This window comes from Leptopilina heterotoma, unplaced genomic scaffold (genome assembly GCF_015476425.1).
Source record: "Leptopilina heterotoma isolate Lh14 unplaced genomic scaffold, ASM1547642v1 Lhet_362, whole genome shotgun sequence".
Lineage (NCBI taxonomy): Eukaryota > Metazoa > Arthropoda > Insecta > Hymenoptera > Figitidae > Leptopilina > Leptopilina heterotoma.
This window is the reverse complement of record NW_025111043.1, coordinates 2,314,957-2,338,574: the sequence shown is the minus strand read 5'-3', so window position 1 is coordinate 2,338,574 and position 23,618 is coordinate 2,314,957. Positions and strand designations below refer to the sequence as shown.

The following is a 23,618-nucleotide window of genomic DNA, read 5'->3' as shown; positions in this document are numbered from 1 at the left end:
AATTGAATATTATAAAGAGTAAAATTCTAATGTATTCATGTTTCTTACTCCGAAGATTAATAATTAAAATTTTTATTAGTTATTTTAAAAAAATATACATACTTAAAATTGTTTAATAAAATTAAACTTTCGCAAAATTTTTTTTAAGTCTAAAAAATAAAATTGTTGTAATTTTTCAATTCTATTGTTTCAAGATAATTGAATTTTTCTAAACAAATCATTGAAATTTTTTTACTTTTTTTGAAAAATAATTGAATTCTTTTAAAGAATTTTATTTAAATTTTTCGAAAATAATCAAGGGAAGTTAGTGACCATAATTATAATTTTATTTTTGAAATTTAAAGTCCCTCTTACAGTTTTAAATCAATTTTTTGCTTCTAAAAATTATACTATTCTATTATTATTTAATAATTATAATTATTAATCTTCTCTTAAATTTTTATCATTTCAAATTTCTGAATGTTCAAATAAATGATATTTATTTATTTCTTGAGCAAATTAAATGTTTATTACATATTAAGTAAAGAATTAATTATTGCTGCTTATTATTTTCAAAAATTTTAATAAAATTCTTCACAAGAATTAAATTATTTTCATAAATAATAGCATTCTTTGGAAGGATTCAATTATTTTTATAAATAGTAAAATTCTTTGCAGAAGTTCAATTATTATCAATGTAATTTTAATAAAATTGAAAAATCCAATTTTCAATTATAATTATAAAGAGACAAGATTATTTTTAAAAGCTTGAAAAAATTCTTTGTTTAATTCAAGTATTTTCCAAGTTTTTAATTAAAATTACTGAAAAAAACATTATTTTCAAAAAATTTAATGATTTATTTATGTTTGAAATCAAATTTAAATTTAAATTTGATAAGAAAAAAAACCGGGAAAAAATTAGGATATAGCCGGGAAAAACCGGGAAATAACCGGGAATTTTGTTAAACGAAAATAGTAGACACCCTGGAACTTATAATTAAAAAATATTATTTTTTATAATTAAAAAAATAATGTTTACTGAATAAATAATTTAACTGTAATATTTTTCAATTCGGTTTATTAATAACAAAAAAATGTATTTCGCTCATTTGAACATTCAAATCTTTATAGAAATGATAAAAACATCAAATTATTATAAATCTCTTTAATATGAACCTTTTTACCTAAGCATATAAGTCTTTTTAGTTTTTTCCATTTTTCTTAATTTAAAAAAAATTTTTAAAAAATGACAATTCCGGGAGAGATAAAATTGTCCATGTGAGTCAACTTTTCGAGATATATACAGGGTGTCTACTAACCGGGAAAACCGGGAAATAGCCGGGAAACGAAATTTCTAAATAAAATTTTTATGAAATCGTGTACTATGTGAGGAAACAACTATCATTGGTCGATATATCAGGTCATTAAAAAATTTACGGGAAGAATAAATCTTTTGTTCGGAGAATTTTACCTCAACATTGAGTATTAGAGGAAATAATTTTTCTTGTGTTTGAAATTAAAAAATTAATTTCTGTTTTATTTATAAAGTGTTAGTAAAATGTTTAAAAGATTTACTTAGAATGACGTTCAATTGTTAAATTCTGTACGGTATTAAATAATTTAAAAATAAATTTTACGTAAAATTCTGTATACTTTTCAAATGTAATTATTTATTGACAATGGAACGGTGTTATTTTACAAATAAAAACAAATTTTTAGGTTCTTTAAATTTTTGTTTTATACTTTTTTATTATGATTAATATTAAATTATCACTTATACATTAATATTTAAGGTGTTATATGCTTCAGCATATACTTATGTAGTGAAAAAAACGTTAATATCTCAAACCGGGAAAAACCGGGAAATAACCGGAAATTCAAAAACTGAAAAATAGTAGACACCCTGATATAGCAAGTGTTCTAATTCTCTCTCTCTCTCTCTCTCTCTCTCTCTCTCTCTCTCTCTCTCTCTCTCTCTCTCTCTCTCTCTCTCTCTCTCTCTCTCTCTCTCTCTCTCTCTCTCTCTCTCTCTCTCTCTCTCTCTCTCTCTCTCTCTCTCTCTCTCTCTCTCTCTGAGTTACCCTATTTTTTTAAACAGTCACAACTTAATAAATATTGAAAGATGTTCTTGAAAATTATTAAACCTTTAAAGACTTAAACATCTGAAGATGTCCTTCTTTGACTTGTGAAAATATTTTGGTCAATTATAACGAGTATCGTCTCATTTCTTTTCTGAAGGAGATTTCAGAATCTGCCTTAATACTTAAATGTAAGAATAGGTGGATTCCACGTCAGTTCAACACACTTATTTTTACGACTTGTTGGGATTTGGCTGTACTTTTGTAAATTTATTACTCTTATAGTGATAAACAACTCCACCAAATATTTTTTCAAAATTTTGAAAATTACCAAAAATATGGCATTTTCAAAATTTTTGTATTTTTTTTTTAAAGTGCTATAACTTTGGTTCTAATTAACCGATTTTGGATTTTAAAAAAAGGATTTATTTGGTTTTAAGTATATTTTAAGTTAAAATTAATATAAAAAAAAATTCAAAAAAATTTTTTTTTTTGAAATATTGAAAAATTAAAAATCCGTTTTTGAAAAAACATCATCTTCGATTTTTTTAAAAATTTTACCAAATGTTAGGGCAAATGTGCTTTACATGTCTTGTAAGTTTCATCTTGGGATCCCAAAGGGATTCGGAATAAAAAAATAAAACGTAACCACAAATTACGGCAAATTACGGCAAAATTCCTCAACTGCCCAGGTAAAAAAATGAATTATTATTTAATTTAATTATTTAATTATTATTATATTATTTAATTATTTAATTATTTATTTTCTCTAAACTTTGCTAAAATGTTACTATTATTAGTAGAAGTGTAAATATTAATTTTTTTGAATTTGATAAAATATTTTTTGAGTTATGGAGTTTCAAAATTTTGATTTTTTTGAAAATATCTTTTTTTCGATTTAATATATTGATAAGTAAAATTAATCAAATTTAAAGTATGAATAGTGATTTTTAAAGGGGTTTTCACGGGCTATAAGCTGGTGATCTTTTTTCTATGAGTCATGTAAAAATCAGAGTGGGACCATGAGAATTTTTTAGGAAAATAATAATTTATCATTATTTTACATAGAAAATGATGATTTATAATTATTTTACATAGAAAATGATGATTTATAATTAATTTCTTCAAAACGTTCCATGGTCCCACTCTGATTTTTACATGGCTCATATGAAAAAAGGTAAACTTTCGATTGGGATAGGTTACAAAAAAATAAAAAACACCGATTTTGAGATACAGTAGAACTTGGTTAATACGATTCTGTAGGGACCGCACTAAGAATGCGTCTTATGCGGGAAAACGTATTAGGTGGGATATAAAATGTATGTCTTTAATTGCAGGGACCACCATAAATGAGCGTCTTAAGCGGGAAATCTTATTAAACGGGATCATATTAACCGGGTTCTACTGTATATTGAAATTAAGAATTTGACCTTGAATTTCAAGGTCAAATTGACAGAAAACAACTTTTTTTCATCACCAGCTTATAGCCCGTGAAAACCCCTTTAAAAATCACTATTCATACTTTAAATTTGATTAATTTTACTTATCAATATATTAAATCGAAAAAAAGATATTTTCAAAAAAATCAAAATTTTGAAACTCCATAACTCAAAAAATATTTTATCAAATTCAAAAAAATTAATATTTACACTTCTACTAATAATAGTAACATTTTAGCAAAGTTTAGAGAAAATTCATTTTTTTACCTGGGCAGTTGAGGAATTTTGCCGTAATTTGCCGTAATTTGTGGTTACGTTTTATTTTTTTATTCCGAATCCCTTTGGGATCCCAAGATAAAACTTACAAGACATGTAAAGCACATTTGCCCTAACATTTGGTAAAATTTTTAAAAAAATCGAAGATGATGTTTTTAAAAATTTTACCAAATGTTAGGGCAAATGTGCTTTACATGTCTTGTAAGTTTCATCTTGGGATCCCAAAGGGATTCGGAATAAAAAAATAAAACGTAACCACAAATTACGGCAAATTACGGCAAAATTCCTCAACTGCCCAGGTAAAAAAATGAATTTTCTCTAAACTTTGCTAAAATGTTACTATTATTAGTAGAAGTGTAAATATTAATTTTTTTGAATTTGATAAAATATTTTTTGAGTTATGGAGTTTCAAAATTTTGATTTTTTTGAAAATATCTTTTTTCGATTTAATATATTGATAAGTAAAATTAATCAAATTTAAAGTATGAATAGTGATTTTTAAAGGGGTTTTCACGGGCTATAAGCTGGTGATGAAATTCAAGGTCAAATTTTTAATTTCAATATACAGTAGAACCCGGTTAATATGATCCCGTTTAATAAGATTTCCCGCTTAAGACGCTCATTTATGGTGTTAATTAGAACCAAAGTTATAGCACTTTAAAAAAAATACAAAAATTTTAAAAATCCCATATTTTTGGTAATTTTCAAAATTTTGAAAAAATATTTGGTGGAGTTGTTTATCACTATAAAAGTAATAAATTTACAAAAGTACAGCCAAATCCCAACAAGTCATGAAAATAAGTGTGTTGAACTGACGTGGAATCCACCAATACTAAGATCACTGTTCAGAGCGATTTTTCCATAGAGATATTATAAATAGAGTGGGGAAGGCATGGGTCTAAGTGTCCGGTTAATAGAAAAAGAAAGACAACCGAAACCGTATGTGTGTCCTCTTCTATTAACGCTGCTCAGTTTCTCGCGCTTGCGCATTTACACATGCCCCTGAAGGACAGAGCTACGGTTTCGATTTTCTTTCTTTCTCTTCCAGCGTCTCATCGTCACTTACGGTCGTCCCTATACCTTCCCCACTCTATTTATAATATCTCTATGGATTTTTCACACAAGAAAACATTTTTGAAAACTAGAACAAATGCGTGTTAAAAATTATTCATTTTTATGAAATTTAGTATCTGATATCGGATTTTCATAATTCAATATGGCGGTTGCAATTCAAAAATATTATAAATGTCCAACTTATAAAACAAATATACACTGAAACCTCGCTTATTCGAACATGGCTCACGCAATTCGACATGGAGTGTCGCGTCTATATTTGTACTTTGGTAGGCATAACTTATGTTGGTGACGTAATTCGATAAATTGACATAATTGGTTGGTTTTGTTTGAATTCAACCAATGGGAATGTAACTATCTTTCCATTAGTCGCGTACTGCGCATGAGCTAAAATAAGTGGGGTTAGGGCTGATCCTAACTGAAAGTAACTGAAGCGAAAACGGGTTCAAATAAACGCGACTTTATAAGTAAACGAGACTTTAAATAAGTGGGTTTTCAGTGTAATACCAAATCATTTCGAATATAAAAAATCTGACTTCAGATTCTTACACTGCAAAAATAAGTGTCTCATTTTGAGATGTTTTGTCCCCATATTTGAAACACATGAGATGTCTTGTGTCCACATATTTGAAACAGATATGTGTCTCATTTTAAGATAGGTTATAAAATGTCTCACAAATATTGTAGAAAATTTAAAAAGTTTGTTAGATATTCTGCGACTAGATACTTAAATAAATATAAATTTTATTAATAATTTATAGCATATAATAGACATTTTCTTATTATTATATTATTTAAGGAAAAATATTGACATATTCTGTATCTCGAAAAATAAATTGAAAATCAATGTTTTACGCTATTTTGTTGGTAAAATATTGCAAGTATTTTGCGAGATGTTAAATGCACGACAGTAAAATTCTTGCAAGAGAGAGACTGATGTCAGGTGTGCTATTGCCGCGTCATTTCTTGTGATTTTATATAGTTATATAGTGAATATAGCATACTGCGTAGATTAGAGGCAGTGGCGGCACGAGAACAACTACCAATACACATAAACGTTTACATAAGAATTCGAGTTGTACATTTATATAAAAGTTTAAACGTGTATATATGCATCTTTGTATAATTATGACACCATCGCATGGTTTAACTAATATATATGTACACAAATCTCTATACATATGAAGCGTGGCGAAATTCTCCAATTTAGCAAAGAATATTTATAATAATAAGAAACATTTTTCTCTCATTTCATCATCAAATAGGAATTAAACAAAGGATCAATTTTTTATTGTTTTTCTCGGTATTTTTTTTATTATAAAGATATTATTGATTAAGGATCTTTGATTTATAATCTGAAAAACGTGCTTTTGTGCTTATAAGCGGTAAATTTTGGCGTTAGAATCGAATCGGTAGTTTTTTTACCATAAATTTAAAAATAATGTTAGGACACCTATAAATCTTCTTCTTTCATTATGTATTGGTTTTTCAGACGCATCTTTTGTCTTCTTATTGAACATTTTTTATCCATGTTAGCCGGAGATATTTAATTTTTAAAAATCTAAAATTTTGAAAAATAAGACTTTTTTGAAAATTTTGTTAAAAAATGTAAAAGTAACTTTAAAATTCTCATATCCAACTTGTAGAGCATTAAAAAAAACCCTTCGATTAACCTATTTTTGAACCTAATTCGATCAGACAAAAAATACAAAAATATGCAACTTGGCAGCGTGTTTTTTATATTATATAAAACCAAAAGTAATTCTTATTGAATATTTTAGATGTAAAAAGGATCACATTGAGTTTTTAAGATAAAATGAATTACCTATAATTTTTTAATGCTTTTAACAATATTAAAGTCCCTGGGCTTTGTGACGAGAAATGCTTCACTTTTTCATAACATGCTTACAATTAAGTCGCTTTATTTTGCGTTAGTTAGAAGCTTAGTCGAATACGCATCATTCATTTGGGTACCTTACTATACTTATAATTTAATTAGAATTGAAAGAATTCAAAACCGTTTTCTTCGATTTGCTGCGAGGCAACTCAATATCCCTTTTAATATACTTGATCATGATTATACTACTCTAAGAGAACAGTTAAATATACCTACAATTTCATCCAGATTCTTATATGCGGATTTGTTACTATGGTTTAAACTGTTAAACGGATTTATTGGCTGCCCTGCATTGTTGTCATTGATAAATTTGTCTGTTCCTTTCCGACCATCTCGATACTTTTCACTTTTTTATGTTTCATATTATAGAACGAATTATGCGAACCACTCATTAATTAATAGAATAAGTAGAGAGGCTAATACAATTTCTAACGACATTAATTTTTTTGATAATAATTTGCCAATATTTATCAGCGCATTGCGCAGTATTATATTTAATAATAATTAGTATATGGCTCATTTCATTTAAAAGGTAAAATATAGTCTACAGGAAAGTTAAAATGTGAATTTTCGATTTTGTATTTGTAATCAAGTTTTCTATATTATTTAATGTTCTAAAAAATCGAAAGGGACAGTGGTTATAACATTAGGCATAAATATTTTTTTAATGACAGACAGCTTTTTGGCAGAATATGATCATTATTGTTTGGTTTTCGTTCAACTTTATTTTTTTAAATAAATTAACTTTTTTCGTGTAAATGTTAAGATGCGTTTATATAAATAAATATTAATTCTATTGCGTGGACAATAAACTTTTTTTGTTTTTATACAAAAAATGAGAGAAGATTGGTTACGGTACTTCGGGACAGTAGGGGACATTAAAAAAGAAACAGAATATAAAAAAGAACAAATATTATACTCTCTAAATTTGAATCAGCGAAAATTCGCTGATTGGGTAGCTATAAGTATGCAGCTGATTCAATCAGCGTATATACACTAATGAATCAGCGAATAGTCACTGATTTTTTAGCTTGTATACGCTGATTGAATCAGCTGCATACTTATAGCTACCTAATCAGCGATTTTCCGCTGATTCATATTTAGAGAGTATTAAGAATATCTATACTATATAAATAACTTTATTTAAATTGTAGTAATTAATCGTTTTATTCAATTTCGTAGGTGCGGGCAAGATGGGGTAGGGGAGAGTGGGGCAAGACGGGGTTTACAAATTAAGCAAAAAAAAAGAGAAATAAGAGAAGTTAAGAAAACTACTTAAATCAAGACTAAATAAAATAAAAGTGGCCAAAAAGAAAAAAGTTTGTCAGGTTAAATCATCAATTAGCGATGGTAAAGTGGAAAATACACCTTGTCTCTATTACAATGGTTATTATTTAGACTCGAATAAAGGCTGGGCTGCTTTTTTTTGTCTGCGGCCAATGGGCTCACTGCAGTTATGCATGAAGATGAAGATGCAACCTTTACTTGTGAAATTTGTCAACAGAAATAGGTTGCTTTCTTGAGTACCCCATCTTACCCCTACGGGTACCCCATCTTACCCGCCGGTGGGGCAAGATGGTGAGATTTGCAATTTTATCAATATTATTAATTATAAGCTTTTTTAAGTTCTAAACAGATGGCCTTTGTACGCCTTTTTTACGAAAGACTGATTTCCAAAGATGATAATTAAAAATAATAATAAAGTATATATTCGATAATTTTCGTTTTTTTGCGCTTTAAACCTTAAGTACCCCGTCTTGCCCCACTCTCCCTTATATATATAAAATATTTTAAATATATATTTTTAAATATATTTTTATTCAGAATGTTATTTACATTCAGAATTTAATTCAGAATTTATTTTGAATATTTTATTCAGAATGTTATTTTTATTTTTTGTAAATAACATTCTGAATTCATTTTCCTTTTTTATAACAATTTTATAAAATTAAAAATTTATATTTTTTTACATTTCTTTCAAATATGTTACATATTTATGTTTTTCTTTATAGTTAATAAATTTACACGAAAACATGGTACATAGAAAAAAAACATTTTTTCAAAATACCTATTTATTACTTTTTTCTCTGATTTAAAATAAATAATTTAAGGTTAACAAAAGTATATTATTATTAAAAAAAGCGATTAAATAAATTAACTGCATAATATTTGAGAGATAGGTGTCTGAAAATAGACATCTTTACGTCTCTATAGAGGTTATGTTGATGGAGCGCGCGCTTCGTTAAAAATTATATAACATTTTTGTTTTATAACGAATTTATTTGAAATTTTCCAAAAAACTTCCTTAAATAAGTGAGGAACAACTTTCTCACTGAAACTTTGCTGAACCCAAAACTTCCCTGCATACTTTTTCTCGTTAAAGGCAAGAAAGCTTCATCGATGACACGTCAGCATTTATAATAAAAAAAATTATAAACAATGAATGATTTTCAAAATTTTAAAGACTTTGTCAGGTTCAGGAGACCCAAATGAGTATACATACCAAATTTCAACCAAATTAATTTATATTCGAACTAAATAATGCGATTTATGTTTTAAAATTTTATTAAATTATAAAAATTTTTCAGTTTTTAATTTTTATTGTGAAAAATATTCGTTCTTTAAAAAAAAGACAATAAGAAAAAAGTTGTGCCTTTTGATTTTCTTCAAGACAGCGTTTTTGGAAATTTGGAAATTTTGAGTTTTAATTTTTTCCTATATTTGATACTATTGACTGCCATCTCAGCTTTCAGTCGAGCGAAGATCGAGTTATTTGACTGAACTCCTAAATTATCGGTTCTCAAAATCATTTTTATAATTGAACTTTCCCTGAATATTTTTATAGAGATAAAAGAAAAATTTAAAACTCTGTTTGAAAATCAGAAAAAAACAAAATAAAATTTTTGAAGCAACCTTGACAATTCATCCTACAAAATTGATTTTTCATAAATTATTACAAAAATTTTCTTTTGTGTATATTGCATTTAGACATTTTTTTAAATAAGAATTGACAAAAGAAAAATTTTTATTACTAATAAAATAGTAATAATAAAATAAAATTTTATTAGGGGAGAGGTAGGTGAGACTAGGTGCGGTTGTTGCGCTGTGCAGTTGTTACAAATGGAATATCTCAGAAACAGTTAGTTATAGAGATGGGGTTCCAAAGAAAAAAATGTTTAGTTTTTTATGTGGGTGATTCTTCGCGTAGCGCAGAACTTGGTTTTTTCATGTTGTAATGGAAAAATAATAAATAATTTTCATATATTTTTACAATTCCAACGTGAAAAGGTTATCTATATGTTTAGAAACAAAAACCAATAATTACTTTTGTATCTAATATTATAATTTTTCATAAATAAGCGGTTTTAAGGCTGAAAACGTCAAAATTTTACCTGTCCCCACAGGAAGTGTAGAAAAAAAGTTAATAATTTTAGTAATATGCAATAATAAATACAATTACTATTGACATTTTAGTATCGTCTACTTTAGTACATTTAAATAAAAAAAATTTTTTTTTTTAAATTCATTTTATATATGTTTTTTTCAGTTTATGCTTGACAGCAAATTTGGAATGCTATTCATTATTTTATTAACAAACAGTCAATTATTTAAATGAAAATCAAATGTTAACTTAAAATTACTTTTGTAAACACAAAAAATAACTTCCTTAAGTTAATTCAGAAAAAAGAATCAATGTTCTAATTGATTTATTCATTTTTCACTCATTTTAAGTTAAAATTTGATAAGGGAATCACAAAATAATCTCCACCGACTTCCACCGACCCTTAAATATTTTACCACAAATTAAACATTTATAAAAAAAGGTTAAATAAAGCGTAGTTATATTGTTTTGGTCAATTCGAATGAGATCCACTTTAAACCGACTGAAAATTAATGATACTTTTTTCAAAAAATTAAAATATCCAAAGTCGGTTGAAAAAGTTCCTACCAGCCTGAGTTTCCTCCGACCTCAGAATTTCCACCGACCTTCGTATTACGAAGAACCTAGTGCAAATGTACTGTTATGGTGCCACATATATAAGGAATAAAAAAACCTATAGCTCAGGAAAGTTTACCATAAATTACTTAAATAAATTTCCATAAATTACCACGAAAATTTTTATAAATTACCGCAAAAATTTCTATTAATTACCGAAATAAAAATTTTCAATTGTGATTTCTACTTTGCATATTTTTAAAAATTACCGACAAAATTTCTTTAAATTACCTTACAAATTGCCATAAATTACCTTATAAATTTCCATAAATTATTAAAATCCAAATTTTTAATAATAATTTAAATTTTACATATTTTTATGAATTATCGCAAAAATTTCCATAAATTTCCAAAAAATTTCCATAAATTACCAAAATAATAATTTTTAAATGAGATTTACGCTATAATATTGTTTAAATCACCGCAAAATTTTTTTTGACAGAATGTGTCCAAACAGTGAATTAGTTAATTACTACACTTGTTTACAACAAAAATTATAAATAATTTTTCCGGCCAGCTATGGATTTTTCTTTTTAAAGCCTTTATCTTCAAAAAAATATATTGATAATAATCATAACGATAAAAAAAAATTTTTTTAAATTTCATAAACCAAATCGTGCGCTACGCGTAGAATCACCCATGTACGAACTTATACTGCAATATGTTTAAAAATTATATGCAAGCTTTCTCTCTAAATTTGAATCAGCGAAAAGTCGCTGATTTACCAGCCCAGAGTATGCAGCTGATGAAATAGCGTATATACACTGATGAAACAGCGTATATGCACTGATTTTCCAGCGTATATACGCTGTTTCATCAGCTGCATACTCTGGGCTGGTGAATCAGCGACTTTTCGCTGATTCAAATTTAGAGAGTTACAAGTAAAAAAATAGGAACATTGGTTTTTAGAGGCCAAAAGTAAATATTTCTCTGCCTGATATTTTTTAAATAATTAATAGACCTTTAGGGGCCATTCATTAATTACGTAAGGGTTTTTAGGGGTGAGGGGGGGTTGGAAAATCTCTACATGGTCTTACGTCGGGGGGATGGGGGGGTCAAAGCTATTCTTACGTAATATTTTATACTTAAAGTCGACATTCGCCCGAGAGCGAATTTATACACAGGCTTCACTCAATCAATTAATTTGTTTAAGTAATTAAGCATTTTTAATATAAAAAAATAAATAATAGAATTATTTATCGTATAGGATTAAAATTAACAAACAATTGGATTCATAGGCATATTGAATAGAAGAAATACCTGTTTTTTGCTTTTAATTTGCAATTGCTTAAACAAATTAATAATCATTTAACAATTTTTGAAAACTGTTGACGCGAATCGATTCTGTGTAGAAAATTAAGAAATTTTAGTACCTATGGATTATTTTTTTGTCCAAGTCGTATTTTGTTCACAAAATTGTTTTAAACAAATTATGTTGAATAAATATGGTGTTTCATCCCAAGCAAAAGCAATTGGAAATTAAAAACAAAAAACAGGTATATAATAATTTTTACAATTTGTCTATGAATCTAATTGTTAATTTTACTTTAAATCCATTTCTTTATCCTTGGAGTGAAACACCATTTATGCAGCATAATTTGTTTAAAACAATTTTGTGAACAAAATACGACTTGGACAATAAAATAATCACAGGCCTGCAAATTTTGGCTTAGTTCTGTTACAGAAAAAGTGGTAGGTGATTCTTATAGCTTTTTTGACGTAGAATACGAATCAGATTTCCAAAATGGCCCATCACGTCAGGATTTCTTGTAATATTGCCTTAAATAGCCAAAGAATGGCTATTTTGGACACTTTTCGGAATTTTTTTTGGTTAACCACAATTTTTTTGTTCAATTTGCAAAATTGCATCGTATAGTACTATATCTAAGCTTTAAAACTCATTTTTCAAAATTGCTTTACGATTTTTTAAAAAAAAGTTATGTAGATTTGAAATTTTTTTATTTAGGAAAATGTAGGTATAAAGAAGTTCAAAATGGCATTTAATTTCAAATCTACATAACTTTTTTTTAAAAAATCGTAAAACAATTTTGAAAAATGGGTTTTAAAGCTTAGATCTAGTACTATACGATGCAATTTTGCAAATTGAACAAAAAAATTTTGGTTAACCAAAAAAAATTCCGAAAAGTGGCCAAAATAGCCATTTTTTGGCTATTTAAGGCAATATTACAAGAAATCCTGACGTGATGAGCCATTTTGGAAATCGAATTCGTATTCTACGTCAAAACAGCTATAAGAATTACCTGCCACTTTTTCTGTAACAGAACTAAGCCAAAATTTGCAGGCCTGTGATAATCCATAGGTACTAAAATTTCTTAATTTTTTGCACAGAATCGATTGGTGACAACAGTTTTTAAAAATAAAATGTTTTTATTAATTTGTTTTAACAATTATTGTTAAAAAATTGGAAATTAAAAACAAAAAACCTCTTTATTAAGTTTCCCTGTTAATCCAATTTTTAATTTTTTAATGCAATGATTGATTTCTTCATAAGACTTAATGGGTTAAATATTGAAATTAATATTTTTTAGCATTTGTTAATAATATTGTTTAAATAATCGATTATTGAATTGTTATATCTTTATTCTACTACTTTTAAATGTAAGTTGGTTATATTAAAATGATCTTGTGTAAAAAATGATGACTTTCTTGTAAAAATTAACAATATAAGGCATTTGTTAATTAAAATTGTTTAAATAATTTAAAGGTGTTATTTCATTGTTTTAACTTTAGAACGAAATGTGTTGAAAGGTTTTATTAGTAAACTGCATAAAAAATAAAGAATTACCTACTTATAAGATATACAATTCTATTATTTATTTGTTTATTAAAAATGAGAAATGAAAATTTCTAGTACCTTGCTTGAGAATTTCATTGACTTTCAAAAAATTGTATATATTTCTGTAAAATAAAAAAAATAATTTCCACTTGTTCACACAGTTTTTCTGAAATTCACTCATTCATTCACATATTTAGATAATTAATCACACAAACAAACAACAATTATTTATCACTTTTCGACGTTTATCAACACTTATGAACTAACCTATAACACACACATATATTCGCATATAACTTAAATATAAACACACACTTTACACTTAAAAGTACGTATCGAATTGTTCTTATATACCACATGGTGAAATTTTTCACGACTTGTGAGGCATGCTATTTCACTGAAAACTGAGACTTACATAACATTCTGTTTTGTGAGAAACACAAAATAAAAAATATTTTTTTGAAAGTCAATTCTTGAAGACAAATATATATTAACACTATTTGTTTTTCATAAAATAATAGTATATTCACATCTGAAATTAACACAAATGGAAACAGACGATCAGCTGTCATTTACCTTGGATAGAAACGAGCAACGCACACTGCGCATGCTCTATAGAATTTTCAAGCGCAGTCAACTAATCTTTCACGTACTTTATAAAACTGAACAAATGACTTTTGGTTAAAATTTAAAAAACTCTGTTGCCCATACTAGTACTAGAATAATTCTAGGACTTTTTTATATATTTTCTAATAAAAAGTATATGATACAGTCTAGTATTTTGTGTCCTATCCAAAAGTCAAGCACTTTCAAGGAAGGATTCACGTACTTTTTTTTCCATGCATGTTATCTAGTTTTAAAAGGCCATAATTGATTTAGCTCTATATCTATTATTTAATTAACTAGAATCATTTGAGTGACAGCGTGTAAATTGTAACAACTGCACAAAGTGAATGTCGTTTGTTACAATTCCAAAAATCATCAATAACATTTCTAAACTGAAGACAAATAATTTTTTATAACCATTTTTATTAATTATTTATAATTTTAGGCTCAACGTAATAGTACGTGACAGTTCCATAGAGATGGCAGCAATAATATTGTTTCGAAATGAAAGAAACTTAAAAAAGTTTTTTTTTCATTAATTTTGAAGACGAATTTAGAAAAACCATGAAATTTTTCATAAAAAATGAGTGTGATTACATTTTTGACAAATATTTTACATTTCAAACGAATCTGCTGAATTTTTGAAAAAATATCCGTTCTCATTATCACTTGTAACAACTGCACAACAGGTACATTTTTTACAATAAAACACTTTATTAAAAAAGTATATACACTAAATGTGGACAACGAAGGTAGTTTTTTAAAGCTTAATCCTCATAGAATTGATATTAAAAAAATTTACTTTGTTAAGTATAAAGGTCTATTAATTATTTAAAAAATATCAGGCAGAGAAATATTTACTTTGGGCCTCTAAAAACCAATGTGCCTATTTTTTTACTTGTAAAGCTTGCATATAATTTTTAAACATATTGCAGTAAGTTCGTACATAAAAACTTAACATTTTTCTCTTTAGAACCCCATCTCTATAACTTACTGTTTCTGAGATATTCCATTTGTAACAACTGCACAGCGTAACAACCGCACCTATTCTCCCCTACCTTTTTATAAAAAAATCCATTTCTTATAGCAAAAAAAATCTCTTAAAATGTCATCAAACCTTTAATGACTTTAGTTATCCAGTTATCCCATTTAGTAAAACAATATTTGAAGAAAAAATTGTTCAGAAAATTGATTAATTTTTTTGAGATTTTTTGTTCTATTTTCAATTTCAATTAAATTAAATTATTTTTACTTAATCGTATTAAATACCCATAAAGTATTCGGTATACTTAAAGAACCGTTGTAAATACGCAATATGATAATCAAAATTTGAGAAAACAAATAAGAAAAATATAATTGATAAGATTAAAGCAGGTACAATAATAAAAAAACCGGACAAGTGCGAGTAGAACTAGTATAAAAAACCGAGGGTTCCGTACCCACGTTTAAAACTTCTACTTTTTTGCTGAAAAAATATAAAGATCAACTCCAATATTTTTCGCTGTATTTTTTCTGTAATCTACAGGTGAAAATAAATAAATAACCAATTTTCATCTCTTCAGATAAAAAACTGTGGGCGCTAGGGTAAAAAACACGCATTCTTGACGAAAGAGCCTCGGCAAGCCCCATGCAAAAAATGCCCGTTTTTCGTACCTCGAATTTTGAAACTTTTTTTATACCAAATGGTCATATATGATGACCAAATAATCCCTGAAAAATTTCAAGGTGAGCATATGCCCCGTTTAGGAAATATAGAGGGTCAAAGTTGACCATGTCAAATAATGGAAAAATAGCGTTTTAACATTTATACTCGAATAATAAGATTAAAAAAGAAGTCGAAATAGTTCCTTTAAGATTTTTGGCTTCTAAATACGAATGACATGTTAAACTAAAAAAATTAAATATGGTGAATCCAATATAGCGGATCTAATATGTCAGACGAGTGTTTTTAAAAAAATCATCAGATTTACTTGAAACTCGATACACCCAGGTGCGAATTTTGGTCGGCCGCCAGAGTTGGCAGGTCGGGCCCAGGTCGGCCCATCTATGGCTGCCAATAGGTCGGCAGCCAAAGTCGGGCCGACTTTGGTTACTGTTTCCACCCAAAGTTGGCCCGACTATGGGTGCCAGAGTTTAGAGAACCTAATTTTAGTTGGTCGGGCCGACTCTGTCCTGAGTCGGGCCGATGGTCGGCAAAACTATGGCAGCCAGAGTGTAAAAAACCTAATTTCTGTTGGTCGGGCCGACTCTGGCCTCAGTCGGGCCGATGGTCGGTAAAACTATGGCAGCCAGAGTGTAAAAAACCTAATTTCTGTTGGTCGGGCCGACTCTGGCCTCAGTCGGGCCGATGGTCGGTAAAACTATGGCAGCCAGAGTGTAAAAAACCTAATTTCTGTTGGTCGGGCCGACTCTGGCCTGAGTCGGGCCGATGGTCGGTAAAACTATGGCAGCCAGAGTTTAAAAAACCTAATTTCTGTTGGTCGGGCCGACTCTGGCCTCAGTCGGGCCGATGGTCGGTAAAACTATGGCAGCCAGAGTGAAAAAAACCTAATTTCTGTTGGTCGGGCCGACTCTGGCCTGAGTCGGGCCGATGGTCGGTAAAACTATGGCAGCCAGAGTTTAAAAAACCTAATTTCTGTTGGTCGGGCCGACTCTGGCCTGAGTCGGGCCGATGGTCGGTAAAACTATGGCAGCCAGAGTGTAAAAAACCTAATTTCTGTTGGTCGGGCCGACTCTGGCCTGAGTCGGGCCGATGGTCGGTAAAACTATGGCAGCCAGAGTTTAAAAAACCTAATTTCTGTTGGTCGGGCCGACTCTGGCCTGAGTCGGGCCGATGGTCGGTAAAACTATGGCAGCCAGAGTGTAAAAAACCTAATTTCTGTTGGTCGGGCCGACTCTGGCCTGAGTCGGGCCGATGGTCGGTAAAACTATGGCAGCCAGAGTTTAAAAAACCTAATTTCTGTTGGTCGGGCCGACTCTGGCCACGGTTGGCCCGACCATCTTAAAAAACATTTCTATACTGCCATGGTAGAAATTAAAAGTTTTTGTGTTAATTATTTTAGCTAAAATGGATTAAACAAAAACTAATAAACGTTATCTGATTTATTAATCGTTATGAATTACAAATTTCTTTTTTTAAATTGCAGCTTATAAATTCATTTTTGTTCTTAGGCTTTCATGTAAGCGTAGCGTAATGGTTAGCGTGTTAGACTTCGGTGCGTTAGGTTGCGAGTTCGATCCCTGCGAGCGTTAGAAATTTTAATTTGTATTTATGTATAAGATTGCGTCTAGTGTTAAGATGAATGCGATAAATAAATAAATAAATAATGAATATTAAGATATCACTTAATATCTGTTAATTGTAAAGTTAATAATTTTTTGCAAACGGTCGGCCGACTATTGGCTGCCAAGGTCGGCACGACCATGGTTGCCAAAATGAAGCCGACCTTCTTTCTCATGGTCGGGAAAACTTTGGCACCCCTGGTCGGCCCGACTTTGGCACCCATGGTCGGCCCGACCATGTTAGCCACTGGACGGCGGGTGTTACAATTCGCTAGTTCGGCCGACCTTTGGCTGCCAAGGTCGGCACGACCATGGTTGCCAAAATGAAGCCGACCTTCTTTCTCATGGTCGGGAAAACTTTGGCACCCCTGGTCGGCCCGACTTTGGCACCCATGGTCGGCCCGACCATGTTAGCCACTGGACGGCGGGTGTTACAATTCACTAGTTCGGCCGACCTTTGGCTGCCAAGGTCGGCACGACTATCCACTTGGTCGGCGCGACCATGGCCCGACCAACTTTTCGCACCTGGGCACGGAGGTTTTTGGGGTTGCTAATTATGAATTTAATGTCAGATTTAAAAAATTTAAAATGGCGGATCCAATATGGAGGACGAGTTTTGTAAAAAGTCATCGGATTCACTTAAAACTTGTTACTTGGAGCTTTTTTGGGTCGCTAATTACGAATTTCATGTCAGATTTCAAAAAATTCAAGATTTTGGACACAATTTAAAGGAATATTTTTCAAAATAAAAAAGATCCTTCTCAAACAATTAACTGTAATGTTTTTAGAGGCGTTGAACACAAAAATTATATGGGTGATTAAATAAAATAAGCAAAACTATAGTCTAATAGACCAAGAATTGTGAAAACTAAGAGGAGGGGTACACACTTTTTTCTCTAAAACAAAAAAATTTTTTAGTTTTTCGCAAAAAAAAGATGAACTCCAATAATTTTTTCTGTATGTTTGTTGAAATCTACACGAAAAAATAAATAAAAATGTATAACCCCAGTCCACTAGACTAAGAATTGAAAGAACTAGCATGGGTACCTATAATTATTATCAAAAATTGAAAAAAAAAATTTTAGTTTTTCGATGAAAACACAATGAAAATAAATTCTAATCACTTCCGCTATATTTTTCCTGTAATCTATGCGTAAAAACGAATAAGTATGCCAATTTTCAGCTCTTTAGATAAAAAACTGTGGGCGCTAGGTGAGGGGTACATGCCTTTTTTTCGAAAAACGGCTAAAATTTGATGTTTTTCGCGGAAACCTTTATGAAAATTAACTCTAATCACGTTCGCTATATTTTTCGTGCAATCTACGCGTGAAAATACATACGTGTACCAATTTTTAGCTCTCTAGATAGAAAACTGTGAGCGCTAGGGGGGGGTACATGGTCATTTTCCGTAACCGTTTTAATAAGGTTCCTACCGGGTACCCTATTGAAAATCCCCATATGGGAAACCACATGGGAAACCACATGGGATCCTATGTCAAAAACCATGTAAAACCCTACTTCCATGAAGGAAACCACGTGGTTTACCATGTGGTTTCCCATGTCAAACCATATGGGAAATTGAGACAGGATTTTAGTTAGGAATAGACATGGGGAATTTGAACAGTTCATCTATGCATAAAACCATATCAAATCCCACATGTTTTTCCCATGTCAAATCCTAAACCGAATCCCATGTGAAAAACAGTATCATTTATTTATAATTATTTTCCCAAGTCAATCCCCAAGTGAAAAACAGTATCATTTATTTATAATGATTTTCCCATGTCAAATCCTAAACCAAATCCCATGTGAAAAACATTATCCGCCTTATTGAATATCCCTACATGGGAATCCACTTGGAATTTTACAAGGGATTTCACATAGGATTTTATATGGGAATTGACATAGGATTTCATGCAAGATTTCACCTAGGATTTAATATGAGATTTAATCTAATCTAATCTAATCTAATACCGAGATCGAGCTGGATTTTCCTCAAGAGGGGAAAGTAAGCACCTAGGTTATAGAACCCATTGTACCAGACTCCAGCTCGCTCGTTTATAGCAACCCCTTAGAGTCCTGTTCTTCTCCAGAAGTCCAGTATCTCTTCTATCGATAGGTTGCTCACCTGCTTAGGGTCAATAATTGCTTGACCCCAGCTAGATAGCCTGATCCTAGCTAACGCTGGGCATTCAGATAATATGTGAGTTGAAGTTTCGTTACTTTCCCCACACAGTCTGCACATAGGTGAAACTTGTCTGCCTATTTTATGCTGATGGTAGTTCAATAGTCCATGACCCGTAAGTAGACGAACTACGGTTCTAACTCTGATCTTATCGAGTTTTAGGAGATCGCTCGCTCGCCTCTTGTTGAGTGCTAACCCCAACAGAGTTTTCGCTTGCCTTCCCACCCCAACGTTCGCCCAATACTTCTCATGTTCCTTTTCACCCCATCTTTCTATGGCTCCCTTAACCAAGCATGGCATTATTGCCACTGCTGGTTCAGGACCTATAAATTTCGTCTCGGAACCGGTTTTCGCCAAGACGTCTACTCTTTCATTACCCTTGATTCCCGAGTGACCCGGTACCCAAATCAATGAAAGTCTATTTGTTGAACCCAACTCATCTAGTACGCTGCGGCATTCCCAGACGAGTTTTGATTCTATTGTGGGATTTTTCAGAGCCCCTAAGGCCGCTTGACTGTCCACACAAATACTAATCCTCTTGCCCTTTGTTCCATTTCGAATGGATATTTGGGCGCAAGTTAAAATCGCACAGACCTCTGCCTGCCAGACCGTGGCATGTTGTCCTAATGACTCAGCCACTTTAATGCAGCCAGTTTTCCGATAAATTCCGAAGCCTGCACCGCAGTCCATCTTGGAGCCGTCTGTATACCAGACTTCGTCCCCAAGTGGAAAACCTTTCTTCCAGTCCATTCTGGAAGGTGTAATGATCTTAAAGCGGGGTTTAAATTTCACCCTCTTGATCATTCTATCTTGCACCATACTTAATTCTGGTATTGATAGAATTGAGCGTGGAAGCTTGGTGTGTATACCACCAACCTTCCACCTTCCCTGCGCAGTTAACCTGCTCATAGTAAGAGCCGCCTTTTTCACCGCGGCAATATGCAGAGGTGCCTCGGCAAGCATGAATCCCAACGCAGCTGTTGGCGTGGTCCTCATTGCCCCCGTAATACCCCTGAAAATCATTGCTTGCAGTTGGCCCAGTTTCTCTTTAACCGTTATCAGTTGAGTCCTGGACCACCAGGCAACCACCGCGTGAAGAAACCTTGGTTTTAAGATCATCTGATAGAGCCAGTTGACCATATTAGGCCTTAGTCCCCATGATGACCCTATCGCCCTTCTACACGCCCAAAACGCGGTACAAAACCTGCTATACTGATATTCGAAATGTTCCCTCCAAACCAGCTTTTTATCCAGGATTACTCCCAGATACTTAGCCGATTCAGAAAAGGAAATCTCTTTTCCATAAAATATCGGTTTCTTCAAACTCGGTACCTTATATTTTCTTGTGAAAACTACTATATTCGTTTTCTCTGGGTTTACAGAAAGTCCAGTCAGATTGCACCAATCCTTGACAATCTTAAGCGCACGTTCCGTAAGTTCTAAGAGGGTCTCAATTGAGTGCCCTCTTATAATTATAAGGAAATCATCCGCATAACTTTGCGTATAATATCCCTGGCTATTGAGGTTTCTAATTAACTCATCTGCCACTAAGCACCACAATAAAGGAGAGAGAACTCCTCCCTGTGGGCACCCTTTTGAGACAAGGCCGGTTACCTTGGCCTCACCATACTCTGCCTCCAGGGCCCTTTCGCGAAGCATGCTGTCGATCCACTTAACTAGCGGCTCGGGCACACCTCGCATTCTGGCTGCCCTGCAGATAGTTTTGCTAGAGGTGTTAGGGAAGGCACCTTCGATATCAAGAAAGGTACCAACCGCATAACCACCACTGCTAATTTGTCCCTCTATTCTACCTACTGCCGAATGGAGGGCTGTTTCTACTGAGAAGCCTGCTCTATATGCATGCTGTCCCTGATGTAGGGGAAAATCTCTAAGACATTCCTGTCTAATAAACTTATCCACCAGTTTCTCTAACGTCTTTAATATAAAGGAAGTTAGGCTGATTGGCCTGAAGTCCTTCGCCGCAGTATAGCCTGACCGACCGGCCTTCGGAATAAACACAACCCTCGTCTTTTTCCAAGACTCCGGTGTATAACCAAGAGCTATACATGCTCTCATAATTTTACACAGGGGTACTCTAATACAATCCAATCCCTTTTGCAAAAGAACCGGATATATACCGTCCCCCCCTGAAGCCTTAAATGGTTTGAAAGTGCTTATTGCCCAATCAATCCCTTCCGGAGTTACAACCCTGGCTGCTAGTTTCCAGTGTTCCCGATATCCTCGGTTCCTACCTGGTCCTATGCCCTGGCTGTTCTCCAAACCTTCTCTAAAGTCCGGGAAGTTTACTTCCATCAGGTGCTTTAGACACTCCCTTTTATCCTGGGCATACTGCCCATTAGGCAGCTTAATAGTAGTTAATTTTGCCATTGGGTCTCGAGCTAGTACTTTATGAAGTCTTGAAGCTTCTGGTACCCTCTCGATTCCCTCGCAAAAACTTCTCCAGCTGACACATCTTGCCCTATCTACTTCTTTCTTATAAGAATCGCGAGCGGTATTATATTCATCCCATGCTCGCTGATGCCTACGTTTCTTGGCTTTATTAAAAAGCTTTCTTACAGTTTTCCTATGTTCCTCCAAACGGGGGGTCCACCATTTTCCGCCCCCATTGAAGCCCATTTTCTTAACTACACAGTTCCTTTCAAAGGAACAGATAATAGAATCTCGCAGATATTCCGCTGCAAGCTCTAACTCCTCCATCGTTCCATAGGAAGTGGGGAAGCATGCCATGGAGGCCTTGAGGTCTTCACTATATGAAGCCCAGTCGGTACTCCTAGGATTACGTCCCCACTCCTGTTCCCGATCCTTCGATTCCAATCTAAACGTAATAAGCCTGTGGTCCGAGAGGGAATCTTCATCAGACACCCTCCAGTCCCTCACGCCATCACAAAAAGACTTGGAACAGATCGTAATATCCAACACCTCTTTTCTGTTAACAGTAACGAAAGTCGGCTCATTACCCTGATTTAAAATATCTAAATCTGTATCTAACAGAAAATCTAAAAGTCTTCTGCCTCTATCGTTAATGTCAGTGCTGCCCCATACGACATGGTGCGCATTGGCATCACAACCTATTATTAATGGGAGACCTTGCCGTTGACAGTAATCTACCAACTTCTCCACCTCTGCAGGTGGTGCGGGGTCATCCCCCGATCCCGGAAAATATGCGGAAGCTACTACAACCTCCCTTTTATTTCCGTTCTTTTCTAGGTACTTAGCCTTAACAACAACTAAGTCCCTGGTAGTTAATTCCAATAGAGGGAAAGCATCTAGACCTTTATAGATCAGACAAGCCCTTGGAACTGGTTCCTGTGGTGAACTGACTAGCACCCCACCGCCACTTAGACCTCTAATCTTACCCTTGTAAACCCAAGGTTCTTGAACAAAGGCTATAGCTGCCTGCATCCTTGCAAAGTTCTTGGCTAAAATCGCCGAAGCGCCCTTACAATGATGCAAGTTAATCTGCATACAGTGGATCCCGGAAACAGCCATATTTAAGACTGACTCACGGTCCCCTCTGTCGCGTCCACACCTTGATCGCCAGCATCGTGATCCCCCAAAAGGGCTCTTCGACGCTCACGTGTGTGGTTTTATTTTTATTAGTTTCTGTAGTATCCATTATGGTCCCACGAGAAAAGAGGAAAGAAAGGTCATTCCTTAAAGAGCCTCTATTTAAGGAAAAGGCTAAATTACATCTGAAAGTTCGCCTGGTATCTCAGAGTCTCGTTCAAGATACCTCCATTCAAGCCCCACCCCGGGGACGGGTCGTCCAGAAGACGGGCCCTTCCTGTAACACAACCGTTCCCGAGCTTTACGGTTTACGGTTAATTGTGCCCAGCGAAGGTCGTCCCCCGTCCAACCCCCTCCCCACGGAAGAACCCGACGGATTTGTTAACCCTAGTATCATTCATCCATGGACACGAGTTCATCACGGATTGGGTGGCAGAGACTCGCGCCTCAATCACCATGGCACAGCCAACGTAACCATGG

At 32.5% G+C, this 23,618-nt stretch overlaps 1 protein-coding gene across 1 annotated transcript in view; it reads left to right on the top strand.

Annotated features, from left to right (window-relative positions):
- Nucleotides 1-23,618, top strand: part of LOC122505686 — a 654,464-nt gene that overhangs the window by 53,696 nt on the left and 577,150 nt on the right. The window lies entirely within an intron of this gene.